This window comes from Camelus dromedarius, chromosome 22, assembly GCF_036321535.1.
Source record: "Camelus dromedarius isolate mCamDro1 chromosome 22, mCamDro1.pat, whole genome shotgun sequence".
Lineage (NCBI taxonomy): Eukaryota > Metazoa > Chordata > Mammalia > Artiodactyla > Camelidae > Camelus > Camelus dromedarius.
In genome coordinates, this window is record NC_087457.1 from 7,886,516 (window position 1) to 7,911,106 (window position 24,591).

The 24,591-nt window shown below is 41.4% G+C and overlaps 1 long non-coding RNA gene across 1 annotated transcript; it reads right to left on the bottom strand.

The window, feature by feature from the left end:
- LOC135318891 (uncharacterized) lies at positions 1-24,492 on the bottom strand. The gene is made up of 6 exons (XR_010377295.1): positions 24,208-24,492; positions 6,839-6,926; positions 5,403-5,626; positions 2,925-3,208; positions 1,763-1,920; positions 1-933 (listed from the first exon to the last, which is right to left on the bottom strand). It is a non-coding gene; the product is annotated as an uncharacterized LOC135318891 (long non-coding RNA).
- Between the last annotated feature and the right edge of the window lie 99 nt (positions 24,493-24,591).

Consider the following 24,591-nt stretch of genomic DNA (forward strand, 5'->3'; position numbering starts at 1 on the left):
GGTGCTAAAATGAAATGAGTTATCAAGGCATGGAAAGACATGGAGGAACCTTAAATGCATATTACTAAGTGAAAGAAGCCAATCTGGGAAGGTTCTGCAACTGTCTGATTCCAACTGTATGGTGTTCTGGGAAAGGCAAAACCACAGAGACTAAAAGATCAGTTACTGTCAGAGGCTAGAGGGGAAGGAGTAATGAATGAGGTGCAGCACGGAGCATTTTTAGGGTCACTAAGACAGACTACTCTGTATGATGCTGTGATGGTAGAAACGTGTCATTGTACATCTGTCCAAACCCACAGAGTGCACACCACCAAGTGTAAATCCTAGTGTCAAGTATGGGCTCTGGGTGATGATGACGTGTCAGTGTAGGTTCACCTATTGTCGCAAATGCACGCTCAGTTGCAGGCGTCAATAGTGAGGAGGCTGTGGGGACAAACTGCAGTTCATACACCCAATCCAGCCACAGCCACTTCTGTGAATAAAGCTCTGTGGGTGTGTGGACTGTCCGGCTGCTCTGGCGTCTGAACAGCAGAGCTGAGCAGCTGCACCAGAGATCAGAAGGTTTGCAGATCCTAAAATATTGACTCCCAAGCTCTTGACAGAAAAAAGTCTGCTGTGTCCTGTTCTACACGAATCACAATTCACCCTGATGAGACAGGAGAGCAGGGCCCAAACAAGGCATGGTTAATCGGACTGAAGCAATGTTTTAGTTCCAAAACCTTTGTTGAAGTCCTGCAGAATCAGCGACAGACTGTAGCCAGGAAGCATCTGCAGAAGGAGTCGGTAGCAGGCCTTCCTGCCAGACTCCGGGATGCTGGGGGCTGCGTGCTGCACGGGGGCCACCCGCTTGAAGAAGGCGGACTTGCGGTGGAAGCCGATCAACTCATAGAGCTCAGAGAGGATGCTGCACTGCTGAATTCTCTCCTAGGAATGCTGAAGCACAGGGAGAAAAGCAACAAGCATCTGAACGAAACATGTAAGTGAAAAAAGACATGTAAAAATGTTTTCCCATAAAACAGAGACCTGATGACACAGGAAGGAAGAGGAAGGCTGACTTCGTGCACTGATGGGACCGGATGCAGAAATGCAGGGAAGCAGCACTGTGCAGATGCTCCAGACCCCCTCCGGCCCCACCTCTCCACGTTCATCCTGTCCTTTTCCTAGAAAGGCCTGTATTCCTTGAAACAGAGGAATCTGCTCCCTACACATGAGACGCAGAGAAAGGAAGGAGCAAAAGAAAGGGAAAGTAAAGGAACAACGTTTCACCTTGACCCTAGTATTTGGGCGGGACTTTCACCAAACACACATCTTCTCAAAGCACAGAGCACACAGTGAGAGGCTGACCGAGTGACTGCGACTTCTGCTCCTTAAGCACCAGCTACCTACCAGCACACGCTGCACCCCTTACTGAATCATTACAATCATCTCAGAAACTATTACTACCACGGCTCACAGGCAAGGAAATCTGAAACTCGGGGAGGAATTATTATCATCCTGGACAATGTCCCACGACCCAGAATTGTCAGAGCCTCCACAGACCCTGGACTAAAATGCTCCACTTTACCACGGGCCCTGAGCCTCACTCTGAGGCCACATCAGGTCTGCACGGGCCCAGAGCACGAGTATGTGGGACAGGGAATGGTCCCACTCGAAGTGCCAGGCCAAGGCCCTCAGGAACCTATGTAATGAAACCAAATCCCCAAACTTATTTCCAACCCACTGCCCTGTCCGGGAGGACTGCTCGGCACATCTGGCTTATCACCTGTGCACAGGCTGAGCAAGGGGCCCAGACAGTGACGTGACATCCCAGTTGAAGTGGCTCGGAGACCGCTTCATCACAGGACAGACTCTCCCGGCTTCCAACGTTAACTCTCCATTCCATTTCCAACTGGAAAGTAAGTTTAGACTTGTTTTCCTCTCCTAGAAACAAAGAGAGTGGTAATATCAGCGGGAAACTCAAGACTGAGGAAGAGTCTCCTGGCCATCTGGAAGGATAGGCCGGGGAGGGAACAGAGACAGGGATCAGAAAGACCCGTGTTCCAGTCCAAAATCTGCAAGTCACTCGCTTTGACAGTTTACTTATTAATACAGGTGAAAAAATCTAATTATGATTGTTGGGAAAACTAATTGAAATAACGTATGCCACTAGCATACGTCTAAAATCCTTCATGAGTGTCCCAGAAATGGAAGTGATCGTGGTTAGTTACTGTCTGCCATGTCTTGGGTGCTAAGCCCACATCAGTCAGCCAGAGATGTGCCAGAGAATGCCTCACCAACTACCAGCCTTCTCCAACTTGGAAACTCACAGTGTCTGAAGAACAGGCAGTGGTGGATGCTTTGGGACACTCTGGAGGTAGCACTCCAGTGATGACTTTAAAAAGCTGGGGAGAATTTAGGGGACCATACAGTTCAAATACAGAAAACACATTCCATGTCTGCCCACATTCATCTCTAGCCATGATGATTCAGAGAGGAAATACATATTCAAACGTACACCATTTTCCCACATAAGTGCATCAAAACAATTTGGAAAGAATGTAACTTTCTTCTCTAGATCACACAGCGGGGATTACAAGGTTTGTACTGAGAGCCCTACTTGTAAAACATCTGCTAACATAACTGGGTCCACTATCAGTCCATTCAAAGAGAAGGATGGAAAAGAACAAAGCCAAGCTAATACGCTCCGGTCTTTGGTGGGTTACAATGTCACAAAGGAGACGGACAGGTCATCAAGGAACCACCCTGCCGTGATCACGGAGCCGGGCAACGGGGTGAGCGGCAAGATGTATGACGCAGCCGCAGCTGTGCCCGCGCTTCTAGGCAGGTATCCAAAGTCACCTCGACATGGCGTCCAATGCTTGTGCCCACGTCCTCATCACCTGAGATGTATTTAAGAGAAATGAAAACTAATAAATGGAAAATACCTTTGGTGGGCACACCGTCCAAAGAGCAAAGTCACAGTTTGACAACTGGCCATCCCGGTTCCCTGGGATTCATTCTTGGAGAACCTTAAAAATCACTCCTCTGTCCTCAAGAAGTGCTGCCTACTTGTCCGATCTTTGGCTCAGGGATAAAGCACGTTCACGTGGACTTCAATGTCTGCACAGATTTGACTGTCTTTCTCCAGGTTCATTTGTCCATTCTGAAGAGGCCTGAGTTATGTCCATCCTCTGTAAGACCAATTCCCTCCAGTGAAAACTCATCGAGCCTGCAATTAAAAGCCAACTGAACAGGACTGTCCTCAGCTAAAAATGTCACCCACCCTTCACTGCTTTCTTAATTTACTTTCCTGGCTAATTGCAACAGACTAAAACCTCCCTCCACCCAGCTCCCCAACTATGTCAAACAGAAAGTAAGGTCCATAAAAGAGGAGACAACTCCATAGTCACCTCTGAATTCCTAGCATATACTAATGTCAATAAATAGAACTATGATTATGGCTTCTTTCCTTTAAAACCTTTCTGGTTATTTAAATGAGACGTTGGAAGAGAGCTGTTTGGGTCTAGTATCTTGACCCAGAAGACTCAGGAGGCCTTTTTCGGAATGGCTGTTCACTGATTCATTCAAAACACAACTTCTCATTCCGGGAGGAGCTGTGATTTTCTGCCAGGAGATTGTGGGCACTCTCATGCCAGAAGAGCTTTAAACTAAATCCTTACTTTGGATTTGTTATTTTTCCCTGCTTCCCAAAAAATTGACTATCCTTAATTTCTTGCCTTGAGGAGTGATAGTTTTCTTTCTTTCTAATTCACCCTTTATTAAACAGGATTCTCAGGATGTGCTTTGCCTTACATAGGATGAGCCATCCAACTCCCAGTGTGAGAGGCCTGGGGCTCATATCCCGCCCTCCTGCCAGGGCAACTAACACTCAGTTCAGGAGCCAACCGGCACCCCGGGGCTTCTAAGGCTCGCGTATCTCCCAGAATCCCTGCTTTCTGGTTTGACTTGGATTCTGAGGATTTCCCCTCACTTTCTTGAAAATTAGCTGTGCATCTTGAAAGATGAGGAAGGAAGGATTTATTTCTTAATCAGCATTTTAAGGAACTTGTGTAATGAACGTTTTCACGAGTTTCTAGAACCCTCCATTGCCGAGACAGAAAACACAATAGATATTTTCTAAATTTAGGTATCATGTGCATTGTTTCTTTGCTTTTGTTTTCTTAACTACTAACACACATTTTTTAATTAAAAAAAATAAGGCCCAAAATAGGATAGAACCTTGAAGGGGCAAACAAAATTTAAGGGCAAAGAAAGAAAAATGATAAATACTCTACAAAGTTAATATAATATATACACTATGGATCAGATCAGCAATTCTCAGTAACAGCTAATTGAAACATGACCATGAGGTAAAACGTCTCTCCTGTCAGGAGATGACCAACAGATAATAGAATTAAAACAACAAATTAAAATTCTAAGTCTGGCGAGGTATAGAAGGCTACCAGCTAAATGTGTCTTCTTCTGGAAAAGAGGGAGGCTCACCAGCTCTTTACTGTGGAGCCTGAGCCTAGGGGAGGGCGGTGAAGAACCGCCCTGTAAGTACCCAATTAACAAAGTGGGTGATGAATAAAGAGACGTGAGCTTTGATGACAGAGATGATACTACTATTCACTTGTCCTGTAAAGTATGTCTTCACGTTCAGTGATCAATACCTCGGCATCCTCAGGGATTGAGATTATAGGAAAATGCACAGCCTGGGCCCAAACCTCCTCTGTGAGCTCGTGACACTGCACTTAGTTGTCTCAAGGTCAACTCCAACTCCACCTGCAAAGAGCTGACTTCACAGTGCTCCTCCCATAGCCGTCCTGCCCAGGGCCCCTGGTCGGGGGTCAAGGTCTCTCTGCCCCTCCCAGCTCAGGCCAATCACTCACAGATGTGACTGGACCCCTCCTTCAGGGCTCAGATTTCCTCAGTCACCGAGCCCCACCACCCACACCTGACCTACCAGGTACTCACAGGCACTCCCTCAGCACTGACTCTGGGCTGGGGACCACGCTGCACACTGTGCGAATGTTATCTCACTGGATCTCCACAGCAGTCCTGGGAAGTCGGTACATCACTGCTTCAATTGATTAGATAAATTGTTTCACTTCCTTGAGTGCGTCATCCAAAATGACACGTCTACTGAGCCACAAACATGGGACTGAAAACCACTTGAAAATTGAACACTGCTACACCTCGCAGCCACCCTACTCTGATTCGTCACATCACTTTCTGCCGAGCCTACTGAATGTTTGCAAACATTCTACAAACACAAAAGTGATCTACGAGAGCAACCCACTCCCCTACTTAAAATCTGTCAATGACGGTCCACTGCTCTTCAGAGAAAGCCTCACCAGGCCTGAGCACAGCCCAACGGCCCGGCATCCTCGTTCCCTGCGCGACCGTGCCACCTCACCCACCACGCAGCACAGTGCAGTGTCCAGGACTGGGATGCTGACTCCGTACAACACGGGGCTCGTCTCACTCCAACAATGATCACCCTCTTCAGTGGTCACCCTCTTCAATGCTGACTCTCAGAAAAATGTTTTCTCGGGATGAATCAATATCTTTTTCCTCACAACTTCCAGTCATTGATAATGAACTACCCCAAAAAGAGAGAAGACTTAATCCTCAGTCTCCTTATCTGTAAAGTGGGAATAACAAGGAAATATGTAAGGTTTTCAGAGAAATAAAATTCATGTGAGTCTGAGGGACAATTCCCAACATACAGTAAGCACTCAATATGGGCTTACTTAGTATTAATAAGAATATGTTGCATTCCAGCAACCTTAAATCAATGTTTTATGGCTTTCTCCAACAGACTGACAAACGGACGAACCCCTTTGAGCAGATCAGCACAAGTGTACTGGGAGAGGTAAGTGCTGACTCCAGTTACAGCTGCAGCCAACCAGCACTACGGGGCGGGGGCAGTTTGCTCAAACTCTTACATGTTGCTTGAGCATTTAGTTGTCATTATTGAATAAAGACAGGTGTTCTTTAGTGAAAGCTCCTGAAACTTAAATCTTCAAAGATAGATACAAATTAGGTTTCAAGTACAACATTCTCACTAGAAATTATTTGAAAATGATAGTCTTAGCTCCTTTGTACATCAAAAGGGCATGTTCTTAATGTATCTGACTAAATACACCGAAAGGGTTGTTTAAAAGAAATTAATATGAAGCCATCCTAAATAAGCTCTCAGTATCATCTGCACAAAGCCCCACCCAAGGGTCTCATTTCTCACTTCCACATAGGTGTTGAGGTAGTTTAACCTGGGTCTTGGTTTCTTATAACACAGGGGAGGGAAGAGTTGTGGATAGATTTATGTAGCAAATATAAACGTAGTGTATTTGATGTGTAGGAATCCTAGAAATAAACAAGTTGATATATAGTCCCACCCTTAAAAAGATCAGCCTTTCCATTTACAATAGCATTAAAAATAAAATGGGAGATACATTTAACAAAAATTTACAAGATTTGTACATTGAACAATTTGAAGTTTCACTGAAAAAATTTTAGAAGATCTACATATATGGAAGGCATCCCATGTTCATGGAATAGTAGACAATATTGTTAAAAATGTTAAGACTCCCCAAAGTGATCTACAAATTCAGTGGAATCGCTATCAAAATTCCAGCTGACTTCTTTGCAAAAATTGAAAAACTGAAGCCAAAATTCATATGGAAATGCAAGGGACCCAGGTCAGCCAAAGCAATCTTGAAAAAGAAGAGCAAAGTGGGAGGACTCACTTTAAATGTTACTACAAATCTATAGTACTCAAGTCATTATGGTACTGTCATAAGTTTGGATACATAAATCTATGAGACACAGTAAAAATTCCAGGGGGGAAACTTACATTTACAGTCAGTTTTCAACAAGGGTGCCAACAACACTCCATTGAAAGAATAGTCTATTCAACGAATGGTGCAGGGAAAGCTGGGTATCTGCAGGCAAAAGAATGAATTTAGAATCTGAAACCCCCTATTGTATATAACAAATAAAAATTAATTGAAAATGGATCACAGACAGAAACGTAAAATCTAAACCTATAAACTTTCTAAAAGAAGACATAGTATAAATCTTTGTGGTCCTAGGATAGGTTATGGTTTCCTAGATACAATACCAAGAGCAGAAGTGATAAAAAAAAAAAACAGATAAACTGGACTTCATCAAAATTAAAACCACTTGTTACAAAAGACATCATCAAGAAAGTGAAATGAAAGGGGAAGGGGGTAGCTCAAGTGATAGAGTGCATGCTTGGCAAAAAATAAATAAATAAATAAAATAAATGAATAAATCTAATTACCTCCCCTATAAAGAAATTGTCTTAATGTTTAAAAAAAGTAAAGTGGAATGACAATCTGCAGAATAGTAGAAAAAATTTGCAAAGCATATATCTAATAAGAGACTAGTATCCAGGATATAAAACAAATGCTTACAACTGACCAATACAAAGAAAATCGACCCAATTTTTAAATTTACCAAGGAATTAAATAGATACACAAATGGCCAATAAGCATATGAAAGATGCTCAGCATCACTAGTCAAATCAAAATCAAAATGAGATCTCATTTTACACCCACTAGGATGGTTATAATCAAAACACGGACAATAACAAGTGTCGGTCAGGAGGCAGAGGAATGGGAACCCTCAATATGCAGCCATTGGAAAGGGGCAATGGTGCAGCTTCTTTGGAAAAGTCTGGTGTTTCCTCAAAAGTTTAGTGTTATCATATGACTCAGCAATTCTACTCCTACATATAGGGTCATCCCTCAGTATCCTCGAGGGGTTGGTTCAGGAACCCACCACCCTGGATTCCATAATCCAAGGATGTTTGAGTCCCTTTACAACCAGCCATCTGGATCCATGAAGTGGAAACTACAGATAAGGCGGGCCAACTGTACAGCCAACAGAATGAGAACATATTCTCACAAAATCTTGCACATCAATATTCATGGCAGTATCATTCAGAGCAGCCAAAGTTACAAACAATATCCATCCATCAATGAACGGATAAACAAAATTACCAAGAATAGTCCCACAAACTTTTGGTCATTGAATCTTTGACAAAGGAGGTGAGAACATACAATGGAGTAAAGACAGCCTCTTCAGAAAATGGTGTAGGGAAAACTGGACAGCTGCATGTAAATCAATGAAGTTAGACTACTCCCTCACAGCACACACAAAAATAAATTCAAAATGGCTTAAAGACTTAAACATGTAGACAAGACACTACAAACCTCTTAGAAGAAAACGTAGGCAAAACATCTGACATGCATCTCAGCAATGTTCTCCTAGAGCAGTCTAATCAAGCAATAGAAATACAAGCAAAAATATACAAGTGGTGTCTAATTAAACTTACAAGCTTTTTCACAGCAAAGGAAACAGTAAGCAAAACAAAAAGACAACCTATGGAATGGGAGAAAATATTTAAAATAAATGAGACTGTCAAGGGGTTAATTCCCAGAATATATAAACAGCTTTTACACTTGATAAGAAAGAAAAATAAACAATTCAATCCAAAAATGGGCAGAAGTGCTAAAGAAACTTTTCTCCAATGAAAACATACAAATGGCCAATAGGCACATGAAAAAATGCTCAATATCATTATCAGAGAAATGCAAATCAAAACTGCAATCAAGTATCACCTCACACCAGTCAGAATAGCCATCATTCAGAAGTTCACAAACAATAAATGCTGGAGAGGCTGTGGAGAAAATGGAACCGTCCTACACTGTGCTGGGAATGCAGTTTGGTGGAGCCATTGTGGAAAACAGTATGGAGATTCACCAAAAGACAAAAAATTGACTTCCCCTATTACCCAGCAATCCCACTCCTGGGCATATATCCAGAAGTAACCCTAATTCAAAAAGACACCTTCCCCCAAATGTTCAGAGCAGCACTATTTACAATAGCCAAGACATGGAAACAACCTAAATGTCCACTGACAGATGACTGGATAAAGAGGTTGCAGTATATTTATACCATAGACTACTACTCAGGCATAAAAAATAATAAAATAATGCCATTTGCAGTAACATGAATGGACCTGGAGAATGTCATTCTAAGAGAAGTAAGCCAGAAAGAGAAAGAAAAATACCATATGAGATCGCTCATATGTGGAATCTTAAAAATAAAAAAAAAAAAATTAAAAAAAAACAAAGAGAAACTTATCTACAGAGCAGAAACAGACACAGAGACATAGAAACCAAACTATGGTTACCAGAGGGTAGACGGTGTGGGAAGGGATAACTTGCGAGTTCAAGGTTTGCAGATACTGATTATGTATAGAATAAACAGCAAGTTTATACTGTATAGTACAGGGAAATATGTTTAATATCTTATAGTAACTTATGTTGAAAAAGAATATGAAAATGAATACATGTATAGTCCTATATAACTGAAGTGTTGTGCTGTAAACAAGAAACTGATGCAACATTATAAACTGACTAGACTTCAATGAAACTATTTTTTAAATAGACCAAAAACAAAAAAAAAAAATAGAAAAAAGATATTATTAAACCAAAAGAATAAATTACTGTTTCAGGCTACAACATGGATGAACCTTAAAAAAGTATGCTGAAATAAGCCAGACACAAAAGGATAAATACTGCCCTTTTAGGTGAAGTGTATCTAAGTGTTCATTGTACTACTCCTGTAAATTTTCCGGAAGTTTGAAGTCTATCAAATTAAAAATAAAGTGTATTATTCATTAAAAACATAAAACGATTCCTCACAGGAGGGCTTTAAATAATAAATGAAGAAATGCATGTAAATCTCCTGGAACAACACTTTGCACATCCACAGACAGTCACTGCTGTCACTGCCACTCAGAGGTTGGTACCAGCGCTGATGAGAGCTGCCTCCACTCGCTGCCCTGCAGACAGGTGTGAGGCCATGGGGTCTGACAGGCAGGGTGACCTGGAACCTGAGTCAGACACAGCCACGCCCCAGACTCTGTGTTACCCAACTTTCTTATACAAGCTGCTACATGTAACGTAAACACGCTAGAGGGATGTATCTTACAACATAGGCAATACAGTCAATGTTTTACAATAACTATAAATGGAGAAACTATTGTACACCTGAAACATATCACATTGTAAATCAGCTATACCTTTAGAAAAAATTAAAAAATAATGTAAAAATGTTATAACTTTAATATCAGTCCAGTTTTTAAGTAACTACTAAACAGCTTAGAATGTATAAAAACATTTAAGTGTGATGTTTATTTACATATTTATTTACTTTCAGCCTCCTGCTAAAAGAGAATTTAAACAATTTTTTAAACACAGCTTAGCAACCATAACAACAAAAAGACAAAAGTGAGAGTGAAAAGAAAATGGAGATTCAATACTTAAATGAAACCAGGGAGAGGTAAAGTCATAAAAATGGATGCCATGAAGTCAGTGTAAGTGTTAAAGGCCGACTAGAAATTCAGCTGTAAGACTTTTGGCAGCTAAAGCAAAAAGAAAAAGATGAAGGGGCGGGTGGTAGAGCTCAGTGTTAGAGCATGTGTAGAGCATACACGGGGTCTGGGTTCAAGCCCCAGGGCCTCCACTAACAGATAAATACACCTAATTACCTACCCCCCCAAAAAGAGCCCCAAAGAAAAGAAAAAGAGAAATTTGTTTCCTAAAAAACCTGATATTAAATTTAGATTAAATACTTGAAAAAAAAAAAGAAAAATAGAAACAAATGAGTGACACAAGTGATAATGCCCGTGAGATAAATCTGCGGTGGCAGCTGGCAGGTCCCCATGTCCCACGTGGGAAAATCTGAAACATCCTTCACACCACCCAGAGTCATCCTCAGCCCACCCCACCCCTCCCCCTGTTAAATGCAGGAGCACAGGCAGGGCCCGGCCTTTGCTCTCTCTATGTCATCACAGTGAGACAGGATGGAAGGGGGCAGAGCAGAGCCATTCAAGGAAGGCCACAGCAATTAACATCAAAATGGTGAAGGATTCAACCCCCAATAGGCCTTGAGGCTCAGGATGAAGAGATTTAAGTTCTAGCAGATCTTGAGCTTCATTATACACCCATTGTAATAGTAACATGGTGAATAACACGCCCCCAGGCACCATGGCAGTCCCAAGGCTAGCCAAAAAAGGTCAAAGGGTGGGAAATGGCCAACTCCCTGTGAATCCCAGCCCCTTGCCCTTAGGCTGGTCCTTCTACTTATTAGCATATGAAACCACCAAGCCCATGAATACAAGCAACACAGCACCACCTAGGGGTCACACCTCTCTCTCCCGCTTCAGAGAAGGCCCACACTCTGTGGAGTGTGTACCTACTTTTAATCTGAGCATCAAACCCCCACACATCGTGGAATTTCTCTTGCCTTTCAATGAATCTCTCTGAATAAATCTACCTTTACTCAACAGTGGCTTGCGCTTGAATACTTTTCTGCATGAAGCCAAGTACCCACATCTGGCAGGGCACATCCAAGGGGCTCAACCAAAGCCTGGGACACAGCCCTTCTCATGCCCCACTTATTTTTTCTTGTATCAACAGGACTGGGTTGTGAAGGGAGATCTAAGGCCCCGGCTAAGGGACAGAAGCAGCCCCAAGGGCTCGAATTGGCGGGCAGCCTCTCCACCAGCAGGGGCCCTGGGGTCTGCCCGGTTCTCTGTGTTTCTTTGTTGTGCTGAATCCCCAGCCACAGAGCGTTCTCCCTAGGCCTGTCCCCACAAAACCCTTCTCTCCAAAATACAAGCACATCATGTCACAGTCCTCTTGTTCAACCAGGAAATGTTCAGCCCACATTTTCCCTCCCCAGTAAAGTACCTAACTGTCCTCCCTCCCGTCCCACCACTTCTTTCTTTGTGACAACTCTGCACTCCCCACCCACCATCATGAACGCAGGTGCCTTGCTGGCTGGGACCGAGATGTTTCAGTCTTACACAGCCTGCGTCCTTTCACTTTCCCCTTTCTACCTTAAAAAGCCTTTCCTGAGTCTCCCACCCATCTGATTCTGAACTTCACAAAGTGCTGAGTTTACGGTCACTATATGCATACATCCCAGGTTTTGACTAGGTTTCCTTCACAAGATCCTCATTAAGGAGCTGCATTAAGAAGTTTAAAGAGGCTATTCTTACATCTGAGCGGAGGAGCCTGCATAAAATTTAAATGGCTTTGAATAGACTGTTAACCAGGGACAGAGAGGTCGCAGGTCCTAGTCAACATTGTCATGAGGCAAAATGTTCTTCAAAGGCTCAGAGTGGCTTCTTAACACGGAGTCGGCAGGGAGGAGGTGCCAGGCAGTGAGTGGAGTGTGTGACAGAGCTTACGCTCCCCCAGCTTGGGAAGAATTGAATTTTTTTCTAGTTTTCCAAACAATTTCTTACTACCTTTTTCTCCTATTGTCACATACCATTTCCTACGAATTAAGAAAATCAATATCAGTCATTTGGGCCACTTGGGAGAAGCTACGCAATGCCATTCATACGGCTGGGGCATGACAGCCACGCCAGTCTAGGTTGAAAGACCAGTGGGGGTATTTCGAAGGTGATCACGGGCATGCAGCAAACTCCCCAGCTTCAATGACCTCATCTCAAAGGTGGGGCCAATAAAACTACCAAGCAAAGTGCGTGATGATTATGGCCAACATCTGTTTACTAGGTAAGTGCCCATGACAGCTGCCGCTTAATGGGGAATGATTATGACCAACGAGGCCCAGTCTACCTGGTCACACGCGCCCTGCCTTCCTGTCTTGGTGCAGCAGCAGAGCTTGTTTAGCTGAGATGAACGCCTCCAGAGCAGCCCCGACGGGAAAGCTCCCAGCGCTGCACAGCGAGGCCTGTTCCTTTCCTTCTCAGAGCTGATCACAGTTTGCAGTCATCTGTTTTTATGTTTATCCTTTTTGTAACTGCCTCCACCCCGGAGTTTTGCTCAAGCAGCACAGGGCCAGGTATGTCTTGCTCCCTGCTGGATATTCTTGGCTGGGAGACAGCTGACCCCACATCTGGCTCAGGTGCTGAATGGAGAGGTAGAAGGCCCAGGGGCCCATGCTGAACTGAGGCCCCTGCACCCAAAATTATGGTCTGACTTTGGGCAAATTACACAGTCTTCTTTACCCTGAGATTCCTCATCTGTCCATGAAAATAACTGCCCATGGCACACAGAGTTACAAAGATTAAAGGAAATAACCAAATTCACAACTTATTCAAGGGGCTACCAGTGCATCCTCAACAGACAAATGCTGCCTTTACGGCTCTGACACACGCGAAGCCGGACGTCCACACACAGTGAACACTGCTAAGTGCCAGTGTGTTAAGTGCTTCATGTGTGCTCTAATACTCTTTACAACTTACAACAATCCCAAGTAGAAACGAATATTATCATGCCCATTTCACAGGTTCACCAACAGGATAGGAGAGGTTACATTCTAGTCCAAGTCCCCATGGTGAGGAAATGGTGATTTAAACCTGAATCTGGGCTCAGGCCTGGGCTCCATCTCTCTCCCATCCACTTGACCACTTGCCTATGAAATCCACCTGTCCAATACACAAGTTTGCAGCCGGCCAGCTCTTGAATGCAATGTTTGCCACCGTTTCTCAATGTTCATTAATTACCATAAACTGTTCTCAGAAACCACTACAGAAAAGAAAGGTGGGCTTATGTCCCTGCCCACAAAGAAAAGGAATTCTGCCTTCTCCTGTAATGTGCAGAACACCTTCCCTACACCACCAAATCCTTTTGTATGCTTCCTCCATGTTTATGTTTGCACACGGCTTATTAAATTAGAAGGTACCTGAAGTAATTCCATCTCGGTTGCTTTCCAAGTTTGCAGATTAACCATAATCATTCTGTGACCGAAATTACTACAGTGTGAATGAAAATACTGCAACCATGTCAGTAAACAAAGAATGCTGAAACCAAGTCATCAGCGGCTGCCAACACACCCCAGCGAGGACAGGCCTGCAGCCCAGCCTCTACAGCCACTCACAACGGTGCCCTCTGAGCAGACTCAGAATACGAAAGGACAGGATACTTGCCCTAGATAGCTAGGTGCTTGTCAAAAGAATGAATTCAGTGAGTCAAAATGTTTGCTTCCTCCTATACATGGAAAAGCACTAAATTCTTGAACTTGAGATACCTGGCTTTCTTTAGATAACAAGCAATCTTTTATTGTTCCAACTTCCCGGTCTTTGTTGTAAAGCTCCTATATATCCTAGCTCCTCCTCAACCTCTTGGGAACAGTCCCTCCGAGCGATCTGAGAGGCTGTCATCCCGGCTCGAGCCCTCCCCCCAAATAAAACATAACTCTTAACTTTTAGGCTGCACATGTATTTCAGTCAAAAGTTTTGGACACCAGGAAGGGACCCAGAGCAGACTTCTCTCCAGCTGAACTCTCCGAGGAACCAGAGCCTTGGTAGCAACATTGGCACTTTGTGCCCATCTGCCTCCTTGGGGAATCCAGGTGAATTTGGGTGAGTCTCTCCTGGTTCTCGGATCTCCCATATTGGTTGATGATCCTGAGTTTTATTTGGCAGTGTATCCAGGTACCTGGCCCTCCAGTTGAAAGATACTGGGGGAGAATTACCCACCCAGTGGAGACATGCTGGATGGGGCCTGGTTGAAAGATAACAGGAAACACCCACCTTGAGGAGACCCAAAGTGGTGCTGGTGGAAACATACCAGGAAAATACTCACCCAGTGAAAACATCCTGAGTGGGTCCCAGTTGAAAGACACTGGGTTCAGGACTGAGTGGTTAGGTAAGAGGCTGGTCTAATGTTGTCCTCGATTTGGTTACCTCCATTGAATTTTTCGGAATAAAAGTTAAACTCTTAAGAGGAACCTTTAAACTCCAAAAATGGGACCCTCCTCCTGGCTAGTAACAGCTTTCTTGGGTGACGGAGAAACTTTCAGGGATGGTAGAGGCAAAGACTTCAAGCCATAGTGTTGTCCCTGCGGGAAATCTTACCAGCAATTTTATTCTGAGAACCCGACCTTACAATGGGGAATAGAACTTTCAAAAAAAATTAAAAAAAAAAAAATAAAAACACAGAACAGAACAGAAAAAGAAATGACAGATTGCCAGCCTCCAACTAATACACTAGCCAGGTTTATATACGTACAAAACTTACAACATTAATTAGGAATTAGAAAAAAATAACTCACCCTGAAAGTAACTAACCAGGTCTGATAAAATATTTTTTGGAATTCTGAACTTATAAGAACAAAATCCCATTTAGTGGGAACTTGGATTTTTCTTCCTGTGTCCTTGAAATGTAAACGTTTTATCTTTCTCTGGGTGTTTTATGTGTGTGTATTTATGTATATATGTGTTTTTTTTTTAAACGAAACCTTGGACTCTGTCATACAAAAGGTACAAGTATTCTGTACATATTGTGGCCATGCAAATAAATTGGGATTCTCAAAAATCCTTTGATTGTACCAATTTTCAGATATTTTGCTATCTTAACCGTTGTTGCATCAGCCTGGACCACAAAGGCTTTTAGCTTTTGGAAAGTAAACTTTTGAATTTTATTTAAGCAACACCCCCACTCTCATGTGGAAGAGCGTCTTCATCTTATTGGTTTAAAATCACTATATATATATATATATAAATTGATGGCCATATGCTGGATCCTTTAATTTGGGAAAACTTTTAAATTGGTGAAAGTTGAAAGAGCTCTCATTATAAACAGCCGTTTTATTGGTACCTATTAAAATCAAGTTTAGAGGTAGAAAAATATATCTAATGGTTAACCTAAGAAATTAGTTAAAAAAAAACTGGTTTGAAAAGCTACATTTGTGTTTTTCCTTTCCGATCAATGGTTTTAGAGATGCTAATAAATACTTAGAATAATTAATGTTAATTAGGCTGAATAACTGGAAAAAGGATTGTAAAAATGTCGGAAAAAAAAATAAGATAAGTGGCTTATCCCAAATGGATAAATATTTTTATATGATTATTTTGAATGAGATAAATAAAATGGACATTTTTGGATTTAGAGACAAGGTTTTGATACTACACTATGTAAAGTAAAAAAAAAAAAGGGCCAAAGAGATCACCTACTGCCCCCCAACATTAAAGTTCAAACAAGTCCGCTTTAGCACAGTTTAAAATATATGTATTTATAGAGCTAAAAAAATACATATTTATAGACTGAAATACTTGATCAATGATTGGGACAACAGACCTATTAATCAAATTGAAAATTGAGAAGGGCCTAAGCTGTTTGGCTGAAACTTGGAAATCCCAGAGACTTTTCTATATAATTAGATACAATGCACAAAAAAAAAAAAAAAAAAAAAAAAAAAGCTTCTGACACTCCTTCTAGAAATAGGAATTACTGATTAAACCTAATAAATATAAAAATTAAAGGTACAAGATTTAATAAAATTGAGATAAAAGTTTGTAAAATTGGTATATTAAATGGGCTTTATATAAAACTTTTGCTTAATTATATTGTGGGATAGATACATTTCAATGGAAAAACGCTTCCCCTTCTTGGTATTATAAGGCTGGGCACATATCTGTCCCTTAGAAAATATTAATTGAACAAAGTAAAGGAAACCAATAGAGTTTCGTGAGCCTTCCAATATAACGTAAAATTAAAAACTAATATTCAGTGGCTAATAGACAATAAAATAAGAGGTTTACCCTGGGTTTAACTTATAACTCAAGGAAAAGAGACCTCACTAAATACCTTATGCAAGCTTTGGAAGACATGCTAAAGTAAATCTTAAAGTTTTAAAACATGGAATTCTTTGTTTACAGCTCTTCTCACTGATACAAAAAAGCCAATTAAGGAGATACAATTGGATCTGCTTGACAGAGCAGTTCTCTGGGGAACTGGAATGGTCTGTCTTTGTCTTGCAGATCAGAAATATAAATACAGCAAACAGTGATCTAGGACTGAGCCTAATTAGCTCAACGAGATAATACTTAAGGCCAAGAAATTTTTGGCATTTTAGAACTCAGAACTCTGACGCGTCCTTCAGCATTTGTCAAGAAATCTTAAATGTCGGTTTCATAAATAGTAAGCCTTAGTGATTTGGGCAAGCAAATTCAGCTTACTCCAACTATTATTATACCTATCTTATAAGTAAGTTTTAAAGTGAAGCTATGAGATCTCTAGCTTTTGTCTGTTTATAAGCCTGCGTACACATTATAGATGTGAGATATTTCTACAGCTGAAAAAAAGAAAAATCAAAGTCAAAGATCTCTGCTTAATTGACATAAAAAAAATAAGAGCTTACAAATTAAGTATTTTTAAAATAAAAACTGACCAAATTGACTTTCAGCGTCACGTGAACTGGAAAATATTCAATATTAAGATAATATTTGATATTGTTTAGTTTAAGTATGTTCTAATTAATATAGACATTTAAAGTCATCAATATTAAGTACAATACCATTACTGTACCTAGTTTTAATGAAAGTCAAATAAGATCCTGTTATATCTGTTGCAGAATTGTCAAGAAAAAAAAATAGTAATGTGGTGTAGTAAAATTTTAAGTAAATTAAATGCAAATGAGATGAGAGCTTTGGGTAAGTTTTTAAAATAAATTTTTAAAATGTATGGTTAAGATAATCTCTAAATGTTTGGTATCTTTAAATTCTAGAGTTGTGCTAAATTAAGTTAAATGATAGGATTTTATTAAATAGCTATGACACTTTCAGATAAAATAAGATTGAAATATGAATTATTTAACATTTAACTTACCCTTACAGAGAAACTAAAGGTGTTTAGAAATATTAATAAATGGTTGGTGCTACCCTGAAATAATCTCTATTATTAAGGGTACAATCTCAGTATCCTAGGAAAGCAAGATAATTGTGTAAAGGAAGATATATGAATGTAATTATATTTTGTTAATAAAAAATAGTGACTTTCTTCTGAAGCTGGTTACTTCTGAATGGAAGAGAAAATAAAGGACACACTAATGTGAGTATAGAAAGCTGTGGAACGCTTGTGGAAGAGGAACCCTGAGGAAAGAGTTTTGTACGTTGTCGGAATTGTCTAAGTTTAGAATCAACTTGGGCAAAGTAAATGAATCTTAGAAGTAATCTGGTACAAGACTAGATTTGGTTTTCTCTCTGTTAAGATGACAAAATTTTCTTAAAATGTTAATCCACTTTCAGTAACAAATTGTAAAGCTTCTTATACCACATAACTGACCTGTTCTGCTTTTACCTTTAACGTATTTTCTTGTTAATGAAAAAGAACTACTTTACAGTGATCTATATGTTTATCTGACCAAGTGTTCTGAAAACTTTTAACAAGCTCCCCAAATATCAATTTCTAATTAAAGTTCTTTTAATCTCCAGTTAAGTTTGGGATGCTACAGAGGGCCCCTGAAACATCCCAAAGAGAGATTTTAAACTAGTAAGTTTCATTTGGCATGTTAAATAACATGGTATTGTCAAATGAATAATAGATCTTCCTAGGTTATATTGTATGAGAAAATATTATTAATATAGATATTCTAGAAATTATATGGATTCCCTAAAATTCTGGTATATCTGAAATGTTACCAGTCATAATTCTAGTTATAGTGACCAGCTTTCTTTATTGATTATAGTGTAACGTTGTTTAACCATGCTTTTAAATCACTTGTCATTTATATACAGTTAATTGTTTCCTTCTGATGATTCTGCAAATTGTTTTCTCTTCAAGGAGATTTATTGATTTCAAATAAATTTCAAACTATAGCACTGAACTAACTGGGTAAGAAATTTTAAAGGTCTAATGAAAACTCAGAGTAAAAGAATTAGTTACATGGGACTGAGTAAACTGGTGAATATGGTTATAATTTTTGATTTTGTCTGAAATACTACTGGCTTTTAACCTGTTTCCCAGACATAAAGAAACTCTTCTCCTTAAGCTAGTTATGATTCACAGAACTTTGATAAATTATACTTATGTATGCAGACTTGGAACAGTTATCTTTTCTCTCTATCTGATCCCTCAAGAGACTAAAAACTCTAAGGTCCCCAGTGGCTCTATCAGACAAATGAGGAAGATCATCCCCTAACAGATATAGCAATCTCAAAGTATTTTAAGGATTTTAAAGAGAAAAGAATTTACCTAAATCTGTAAGGCAGAAATCCATGACAAGCCCTTGACGAGGCATTCTGGGCCAAAGAAAACCTTATTAACATTCTACCCTGAGACTCCTTATTAAAAGTTCAAACACAGCCAATTTAAAAAAAGCCTATATAATCAAATAATCAGAATTAGCTTGTAAATAAATTAATCTTGATTTGACTATATTTGAGAAAACTGAGGGTAACTTTAGAGAGGAAAAAGATTATATTTTAGTGGATATTAATTTCTAGTTTTGTTGATTGAGGTCTATATTTACTTAGATATTTCCCAGATCATTCCTTGCTGTTATGTCACATTGCTGTAAAGGTTAATTGAATTATGAAAAGAATACCCTAGGTTTGTTTCTGAGGCTCAGTAATCTATCCTTGGTAAAGTTCCAATGCCCCATGACCAGCAGTCAGGGTATTATAAATACTGGTACAGGCATGACTTAAAGAACTGTCTCCAACCTGAATGGAAGGATCCTTTATCAGGTACTCTTAACTAGACCATACACACCAAAGCTGAAGGAAACGGAATTTCAGATTCATTTACTATCAGAAACAGCCCCTGCAGTGCACTGGCCTATAGAGCACTGCTCACCTTAAAACAATGCCCAAATGGAGAAGAATCTAACAGGTCAGGATGAGAAGAAGACAACATCTGAAGAAGACTGCAGACCCAAGACACAGAACCAGGCCTGTATACCAATTACTTTGATAATTTCTCCTACCTTTGATTATGAACTACTCCAACTGTTAAGTTTATGGTAAATTACCTATGTCTAGTACTTCTGTGTTACCTTGGTGGGTTTCCCTACTCCAAGGCTCTAAATAGATAGCCCTCAGAAACGTTATTCTAAAAAGAAATTATAGTTCTATTTAGGCCACTGTTGATCTTACAAGGTGGGAGACCTCACCTGGCCAATTAATACCTGCTCTGACCCTGACCATAAATATGAAATTTCTCATAAGATCACTCAAACTCAATCAGGAACACAAGGAAAATTTTAACCCAAAAATATAACTTCTCGACTATTAAATTCTTACTCATGACTTTATAAACGTTACTAGCTGAATTACTTATATCCTGTCTATATAATAAAATTGTTGTCTGTTACATTTCCCAATGTGTAACTAGGCCTACAAGATTGATGATGGCTAAACATCTTGAAGGAATAGATAAAATTTATAACTCTGTGTAAAATAATTGTAATAGTGTGATTCTAGCTATGGTAATGAGCAACGAAGGGTAAACAATTCCTGGATCATAATAGACTAGTAAGACAGGCGATCCAGAGAACTTTTAGTATCAACAGGGTCTGATAAAAAACTAACACCTTGAATGGCAGCTCAGAAGATACTTCACCTGAACTAGGAATGAGCCATCCTAGCACCGTGGGACAAAATTGGTCATGAAACGTCTCTCAAAATATTGGTCGAATTTAGGACCAAGGGGGAGCACTGTGAATGAAAGTACTACAATGTGAAAGAAAATACTGCAACCATGTCAGTAAACAAAGAATCCTGTAGCCAAGCCATCAGCAGCCGCTGCCACACCCCAGCGAGGACAGGCCTGCAGCCCAGCCTCTCAGCCACTCATACTGGTGCCCTCTGAGCAGACTCAGAATAAGAAAGGACAGGATAATTGCCCTAGATAGCTAGGTGCTTATTAAAGTATGAATTCAGTGAGTCCAAATGTTTGCTTCCTCCCATACATAGAAAACCACTAAATACTTTAACTTGAGATACCTGGCTTTCTTTAGATAACAAGCAATCTTTTATTGTTCCAACTACCTGGTCTTTGTTGTAAAGCTCCTGTATATCCTAGCTCTTCCCATACCTCTTGGGAGCAGTTCCTCAGAGTGATCTGAGAGGCTGTCATCCCGGCTCGAGTCCTCCCGCCAAATGAAACACAACTCTTAATTTTAGGCTGAACGTTTATTTCAATCAAGTCCCAGAATAGACACAACTCATCACTTCTGTAATGGAATACACTGGATCAGGAACCAAAAGCGTGTTCTAGTCCTGAAAAACTACTGGTTCCTCTTTCTTCCTGTCATTATACAGTCCCACCAGAACTCATTACTTTGCTGTCTGCTCATCTGGTATCCAAACTTAGAGAAGAGTCAACTCAGCAGACTGCCCTACTGGGGAGAAAAGCAGGCAAAAGCACTGTGGGTTGCCTGTCCTCCCGCACGCTCTGCTGACCACTAGTGTCCTCCGTGGAGACCAGGGCAACAGAGCTGTTCCGAACAGCTGCAAATTCCCACACGTTAAGAAAATCATTTTATTTTATACGATATGATACGTATATACCCATCTCTGAAAACAGCTTTGCCAGAAGCCCAAATCTTCAACATTAATCTGCAAAGGCAAATCCGGTTCCTAAGTGAAAACAAGTCTTAAGACGACTCTAAGGCCTCCAAAGTTCTCTCCACGACCTGCAGCTGCAGGCGGCAACATGTCTGCTTTTAAAGCAAACCCATCCTGCCCTCGGGTGCTACAATGTCCCTCTACGCCCTCCCATCTCAGGGTAAGAGCAGCCGCTGCAGAACCTCACAGGGCAGCACTGACAGGACTGGACACAGAGGATCAGAGCTAAACTAAGCCTTCTGATGACACAAGCTTGTCACTCTGTCACTTTACAGATGAAGATATATATAGAGAGAACTGGGGTGATATTGCTCAAAGTCACACAGCTAATAAGTGGCAAAGTCTATAACTCTGCTCCTCCCTCCGGCTTGATGCCCCAGCTGGGACGCCCACATGGTTCTCTCGTGCCTGCCTGACCAGTCCTTTACTGTCACTCATAACCCACCACAGGGTCTGAACCTAGCCTGCCTTTTCAGCATCTTTTCCCTCCAGTCTCTCAGGAACAAGGCTGCTCGGGCCACTGTATGACTTCCGGGTTCCCAAACCCTCCGTGCTCAGGCTGGTCTTGCCTGTGTTTCCGGCCCCGTGCTCAGAGGCACTTCCTCCCCTGCAGGAGGAAGTTTCCACTCTCCACAGGGACACCCCCTCAGAGGAGCCCTCTTCTTGCCCTCAGAATGGCAGGTGTCCCAGGCCACATCCCGAGCTGCCCCATTAGGACTGCGGGTGCCCAGGGGACTAATCAGACTAGCAGCCTCAGAGCCAGGGATTATGCCCGGGTCTCCCTGCAAACCTGCTGCCCGCCTCACAGTCCCCAGCCAGCAGGTCACCTGGAAGTCACACCAAGTGCCCCACCCAATCCAGAAGTCTCTTCATTTGCCAGCACCGCTGAAGACTGGTTTCCAAACTTTGGTCAGTTTTGCACAAAAAGGCACCTTCTACTGTGAACCGCGGGGGATTTTGCTTATGCTACCCATCCTTACTGGAAACGTCAAGGGAAACCAAAAGGACTTTTCTTGACACTTTTTTGATGACACCCTCCCACCCACAATACTCAAATGTTCAAGAGAATTGGGCCCACGTGATTTTGTTTTCCTTACGCTAAGTGGCTCAAAACACTGCGGGATTCTTTCTCTTTTGAGGGTATTTGCACTCAGTTTATCGGCTTTAATCTGCTTTTGTCTCTCTCTTCAGTATCCCTAGCAGTTGCCACTTCTTACTCCGTTCAGCAGCCTCCCTCCCAACATCAAGCCTAGGAAATCAGCTGTGATGAGGGGCCCAGGGGCAGTCACAGAAGATGCAACTAAGGCACAGAGAGGCGACATAATTTGCCCAAGGTGATCAGCTGCAACCCCTAACAGAGTGTGTCACGTCCCTCTGTTTAACTCTTATGCTAAGCAATTTAACTTTTTGTAGATTATAGTTATAAACAGATGAGGTATCAAAATATATACAAGGACACACATCAACTCTAAGATGTTGATTAACTCCACTATTTTGTTTCTATTTATTTTATTTCTGTTAAAAAAATTAAGAACCTCTGCAGTCAATAAAGCAAAATGTTACTGGGTTTTAAATCCAGAATATAGAGGTGTTAAGTGTGTCATTGCTCATACTTATTTGTATGTTCACAAGACAAAATGATTTGAAAGTCTCTCTCCCCTCACCCTACTCACTACTGGCTCTCACCAGAGCTCCCAGTCCACACATCAAACAGCCTTTCATTTTACCCACAGCTGAACTCATCAGATTTTCCCCAGAACTCCCTCTGCAGGTTTCCCTCATCACAGCACAGCAGGACTATCATTTACCTCATTAATCCACCCAGAAACCTGGGCCTTAATCCATTCTAACTTCACAGACAACATTCATCCTTTCCTTTTTACCATCGAAACATGTCTTCAATCTGTTCGCTTTTACCCACTGACCATCCCACCGCTCAAGTGGAAGCCACCAACACTGCACACCTGGACTCACGAGTCTCCCAAGTGGCCCTACAGCCGCTCTCCCCTACTTGAGACAAATGGGATTGTGTCACTCCCGCGCTTTTAGGACTCTTTTCAAACCCACTTTTCTTAGAAGAAACTCCAAGTTCTTCACCTGATGAAGGTCTTTGCCATCAAACTGTCAGCTCAGGGAGGGCAGGACACGCCCTCTCCCCTTGGCCCCACCCTCTGGCAGAGCATCAGCATGGGAGGACCTGCTGAGCTACACCAGCCTGTATTCTAAACCTGGTCTTGATTTCTTAGCAAACTGCTTCACTTATCCATACAAATCCAAGGTAGATTAGAAAGATTTTAGATGTTGAGCTAGACTATTGATTTGGGGATTTTGCACTAGCAACCTGCAAGTACATGTTCTAATGATTCTGTCTTCTAAAAACCACACCCAGATTTAAGTAGTACTTGTGGAATGTCTTCGGAGTAAAAGGGACTGTACTTTTACAGACTTTATATTTTATAACATGAACAACCCGCACAGGGTCACAAATGGAACTGCCTCACAAGTGACAGAAGACAGGTGAGAGGCATATAGCAACAGGTCACAAAGATGGTAAGAGCAACGTTGATTCTCCAACCCCCGAAAAAATTCCTCAATGAACTGAAAACTCTGAATTTTGAAAGTAAAATACTATCATATAAAGAAATAAAATAAATAATCCTCTTCATCATTGTTTCAAGATCTGACTCCAGAATTTTTAGCAGGCTATACTGAATCCTAGCACAGGAAAATCAGATAGACTAGTGGTGAGTAAGTTCCAGGGAAACAGCAGTAATTCCTCCACTTGTAAAAGGACATACTCTCACCTGTCAAGGTGAATGTAAACCGCATTCTGGAGAAATTCGGAAGCTCCCAGACTCTGCTTCTGGATGGCAAGTACACGGACAGCTTCGAAGCATTCTTCTAACTGAGTCACCGGCATTCTTACACTGCAGGGGGAAACGGAGGCCCTCATTCATGAGCTGAGATGTTCCTGTCGTGTCTCACAGCCCGTGCCTCGGGGACTCAGTGCCCTGCAGCAACCCGGCCCCAGGCGAGGACCCGCAGCATGGCCCACCCAAGCATGAGGTGCACTGTGCTTGAGAAAGCCCATCCCCGATGGGGGCAAGAGGTGCTGGTGGGGTTGTGTGAACGTATAAATGCTCACAGAAATACACCTACATACAATGAAGAGATACAATTAAGAGTAG